Here is a 5,518-nt window from a genome sequence, read left to right on the forward strand (position 1 = left end):
TAGGTATTGTCTCAATCAATCGTTTTTCCAAAAAGTAATTCTGTAATTCTATTTTCTGTGATTTCTTAGTTTAGTTAATTAGTTAGTTAAAACAAACCCCATTATTCTTAGGCTAGATAATAAAAAGACAGTCATTACTAGTACTTTTAGTTTTTTTGGGTTCGACAATCCGGTCTTGCTAAAACTATACTATTGTTCGATAGGTACACTTGCCTTTATTGTGATAATAGTTAGTTTCAAGAACGATTCATTATAAATATTTAAAACCTATCACGAATATCACGTATCAAGTTTTTGGCACCGTTGCTGGGGAACTAAGATATTAGGAACACTCGATTTTTATTACTTTAGCCATTTTACTTTTATTGCAATATAAATTTTTATTTTCTTTTCTAATTCTTCATTTATTTTCTTCTGGTAGGTTTTTTTTATAGTTTATGGCTAGAAGAAACCCGTAACGACCATTACTTTTTGACAGTGAGATCAATCACGCAGTTCGCAGAAACCAAAGAGAAATAAGGCGAAGCTTAAGATACACAGAGAACGAGCAAGAGGACGATATTCAAACCCCAACCGAGAAGATGGCTGAAAACCAAGAACATTCGCTACCTCCTGCAATTGTTGTTAACCAAAATCCTACTCCGCACACTATGTATGGTTATGCTAAACCTAATTTAACAGGAACTGAGTCAAGTATCATTAGACCTGCTATTGCTACAAACAATTTTGAAGTGAAACCTAACAGAATTAAAATGATACAACAGTTTGTTCAGTTTGATGGTTTGCAGGACGAGGATCCCAACACTCACTTGGAAAATTTCTTGGAATTTTGCGATACATTTAAAATCAATGGCATTTATGATGATGCCATATGTCTTTGGTTGTTTCCCTTTTCATTAAGGAATAAGGCTAAATAATGGTTGAACATGTTACCACGAGGGTCAATCACTACTTGGGAACAAATGACCAAAAATTTTTTATTAAAATATTTTCCACCAACTAAAACAGCCAAATTACGTAATGATATCTCTTCTTTTGTGCAGATGGATTTAGAAACACTCTACGATGCATGGGAGAGATACAAAGACCTTTTGAGAAGGTGCCCTCACCATGGGTTACCGCTTTGGCTATAGGTTCAAACGTTTCATAATGGCCTGAATCCTTCGACTCGGCAGATGATTGATGCAGCTGCTGGAGGAACTATCAATAATAAGACACCTGAGGCAGCTTACAAATTTATTGAGGAGATATCACTGAATAACTATCAATGGCAAGTTATGAGAACAAAGCCGACGAAAGTAGCCTGTGTTTCAACCTCGACGTGGTTATTATACTATCTAACCAAGTAGAACTCTTAAATAACAAGATTGACGGTTTGTTTGGTTCTACTCAGGTACATCTAGTGATGAGGTGCGATTCGAATGGAGGAAGAGCATGCACAGAGTATCAACCCTTCAGCCCTAGCATCGAAGAGGAACAAGTCCAATATATGGGTAACAATAACTCTAGATCCCAAAATAACCCATATAGTAACAGCTATAATGCAAGTTGGAGGAACCATTCCAATTTCTCGTGGGGCGGTCAAGGAAATCAAAGGCCACAACATCCTCTGGCCTTTCAACAACCACCTTACCAGTAAGAAAAGAAGATGAACCTTGAGGAGATGTTAACCAAATTCATCTCGGTGTCAGAAACTCATTTTCAGAATACTGAGACAGCACTCAAAAATCAACAAGCATCGATCCAAGGGCTCGAAACTCTGATTGGACAGCTTGCCAAGTTGATTTCTGAACGACTACAAGGTAGCTTGCCAAGCAATACAGAATCTAACCCAAAGGAGCAACTCAACGCGATTACTAGTCAAGATGAGGAAGGGTTAGTCACACCTGAGCCAGAACCAAGGCAAGAAACTAATATAAGCAAAGGTAAAGGTAAGGTAGACCACAATGAGCAGAAACCGGTAAGTACAAAATACAAACCTCGTGTGCCATACCCTAATGCGACAAGGAAAGATCATTCAGATGAACAATTTGGTAAATTCCTTAAACTCTTAAAAAAATTACATATTAACTTACCGTTTATTGAAGCTCTATCGCAGATGCCAAACGCAATGAAATTTTTAAAGGAGCTTTTAGTAAATGAGCAGAAGTTGGACGAGGCTTCACATGTGAAGCTCAATGCAGTTTGCTCAGCTATTCTATAGAATAAACTACCCAACAAATTGAAAGATCTAGGGACTTTTACAATTCCTTACTTAATTGGTAGTTTAGATGTTAATAATGCATTAGCTGATTTAGGGGCTAGTATTAACATCATGCCTTACAAAATGTTTAAACAACTAGGCCTTGGGAAACCCAAACAGACTAGGATGAGCATTCAATTAAAAGATAAAACTATAAGATTTCCTAGGGGTATTATTGAAGATGTGCTAGTTAAAATCGATAAATTTATATTTCTCGTTGACTTCATTGTTCTAGACATAGAGAAGGATAGCAACACCCCTTTGATTTTAGGAAGGCCCTTTTTAACAACTGCTAGAATGATTATTGATGTTGGCACAGGTGAGCTCACACTTCATGTGGGAGACGAAACAATCACCCTTCAAGCTCACAATTCCGGAAACACATCGAAAACTGAAGGTGATTGTCTAAACCATTCTACTAAAACTGACAATATGGTGCAACCTACTTTGCAGGAAATAAGTTTGAAGGAAGTACATGAGCCATTTTCAAGCAATAATAGAGGACCTATTCGTGAAGAACGAAGGCTACAAATTGAGGAGCTAGATGAATGGTAAACACATAAACCGAGAACACATGATAAACCAAAACTACGCCAGAACAAGCTCAATACCTTTCGAAATCAACTTAAGGTTGGAGACAAAGTTTTATTAGATGCCGCAGAACAAGCTCAATACCGAATGAAGAAATCCCTCTTACGGTACTTAGCATTTTCCCATTCGGTACAGTCGAGGTAAATCATCCCAAGTTCAGCACTTTTAAGGTAAACAATATCCGCCTAAAACCTTATTTTGATGAGATTCATAGCAGGAATGAGGAGTATAAACTCCTCGAACCACCATGACCATTCAATGGAAAGGTAAGTCGAGATTAGACTATAAATAAGCGTTTCTTGGGAGGAAACCCGAGCACTAATAATATTAATTTCTTTAAATTTTAGTTTTAACATCTAACATACTAACCGTCTTATGGAACGCAGGCTTTCGAAAGCACACACGGCCAAGAACATGGGCGTGCTTAGGACCGTGTGGAAATAGGGCAAAGATTTTCTCCAACACGGGCTACGATAAATCACCACAGCCATGCGACATGGCCGTGGGCGAACCTGCCAAAACAACACGGGTGTGTGACACGCTCGTGCCTTGAAACTGTGGCCGAACCTGTCAAATTAACACGAGCCTGCGACACGCCCGTGCCAAGCAACCATGGGTGAACCTGCCAAAACAACACGGGCGCGGCCCTTCATACACGGGGGTGGGAGAAGCAAACAAAGACAGACACGGTCGTGCGCACTAACATGCCCAAGGTACACGGGCGTGGGGAAATTGTCAGATGCGTCCAAATTCAAAATTCGCGAGTCACACGGGCAAAAATTAGGGAACACGGGCGTGTTCCCTGGCCGTGTGTCCCAAAATCTATAAATACCCTTCACTATTCATCATCTCCCTCACCCTAACCCTAGCCGCTGCAAGTCGACACGGCCTCCCTAACATGCCTGTGCGCTGCTTCTAACCCTATTTTTGATGCTCATTCTCCTCTTTCTAGCGTTTGTTTACTCTTTTCTCTTTTATTTTACTAATTTCTAATGCTATTTATCATAGTAATTTGCACTTTTCATGTTATTTTCATCTTTCTATCACTCAAACTTCGTATCTAGAGTAGTTATCATCCTTTTCATGTTGAAGTTCTTACTCATTTCATGATTTCTATGCTCCATTTCACTATTTTACGTGTACATTCATAGTTAAGTAGATAAATGTATATTTTTAAGTTTTTATTTTGGTAATTTTTTTATTTTCTTAGTCAGTATATTAGGCTACATTCCTTCATGGTTATTGTTTCTATGGGTTTCATGCTATTAACCCCACACAAATTCATTCTTTAGATATCTCCATTACTTATTCTCATAGGGTTATTTGGCACATTTATTTTGGCTATTATAGTACAGGTTAATATGTAAGCCCCATGGAAAGTATTCACATTCCACTTCAATTTCCATTACAGGTACACCATGTCATCTTCACGAGGAAAGAAAGTCGCCGTCCCTACTTCGAAGAAAAGGAAGGGAGCCTCATCTTCCTCAGGTCCTACAGCGAAAATTCGTCACCCTTTCCTGCAGTTCCCCATTGGGCCCCAAGAAGAACTTTTCCAGATTCTATGGGCCCGACCCTTGGAAGTAGGCTCCTGTATAGACTGGGCCACGCTAGAACAAGTCAACTTGCGGATGCAATTCGGGCCCTCCTCACCACCGAACCATGGAGGCTTTTCTTTGAGATTGTCGAGCTGACATATCTCGAACTCACTATGGAATTCTGCTCAACGTTCCATCTTCAGACTGTGATGGCCCGTTTTGATGAGCCGGGAACAATCCAATTTCACTTCGGCGGTCTAGTCTGCCAATTGAATGTTCCGGAGTTTGGAACCGCTTTGGGTCTATATACAGAGTTTAAGGATGAGAAGGACCTCGACACTCTCCATTGCCACATCCACTACTCTCTCTCGAAGTGCTGGGATGCCCTCACCCCAGCGCTGCCTCCTACAATCCTAGCCGCTCTAAGGCATTGGCACTCCCTCATCTTTAAGGTACTTACACGCCATTTTGGCTCACACGTTAATAGGAAGGAGAGAGAGCACTGGCATTGTCAACACTCACGATGCCTACTTTCTATGGTGTATGTCACACGGGCACATCATAGACCTCGCTTATTTCATTGCCCTCGCCATTCAACATCAGACGGAGCGGCATAGGAAGGGGGTCATCTCCATTGGGCCCTATGTGACGCGGTTGGCTTGGCACTTTGGACTCCTCAACACAGTAGCCGAATCATCCTCCCTCACTCTCATGGGCCAGATGTCCCCACAGGGCATCTCGAGCATGTTAAGGATGAGGATGATCGAGAAACGACGTGGCACCTTCCATCTTCAGTACCGTCTCGTCCAATCCACTGAGGAGGAGGTCCCTAAGGACATTACTGATGATGTCCCTCCAGGTCACGAGGACCCACTATCTCAGCCACCACCACCCTCTCGTCCAGTTCATGCGACGGCTTCAAACGCTGACATCTCTGAGCGCCTAACTCAATTCGAGCAACAATGTTTTCAGCGCTTCGATCACATTGATGCAACACTACACCAGATTTTTCAGCACTTCCTCATCTCATCGCCACCCCTACCTCGCGAACCATCTAGCGATGAAAATGTTTAAAAACTTTTGTTTATTATTTTATGTTTTACATTTATTCTACTTTAGGACTACTTTTTATTTTTCTTTAAGCTTA

General features: G+C 40.9%; 1 non-coding gene across 1 annotated transcript; it reads right to left on the bottom strand.

Moving 5' to 3' along the window:
- Positions 1-1,010: 1,010 nt before the first annotated feature.
- On the bottom strand, positions 1,011-1,117 carry LOC121211903 (small nucleolar RNA R71). The gene has a single exon (XR_005907120.1). It is a non-coding gene; the product is annotated as a small nucleolar RNA R71 (small nucleolar RNA).
- Positions 1,118-5,518: the final 4,401 nt, after the last annotated feature.

The sequence above is a fragment of the Gossypium hirsutum genome, chromosome A12 (assembly GCF_007990345.1).
Source record: "Gossypium hirsutum isolate 1008001.06 chromosome A12, Gossypium_hirsutum_v2.1, whole genome shotgun sequence".
In the NCBI taxonomy this organism is placed as follows: Eukaryota; Viridiplantae; Streptophyta; class Magnoliopsida; order Malvales; family Malvaceae; genus Gossypium; species Gossypium hirsutum.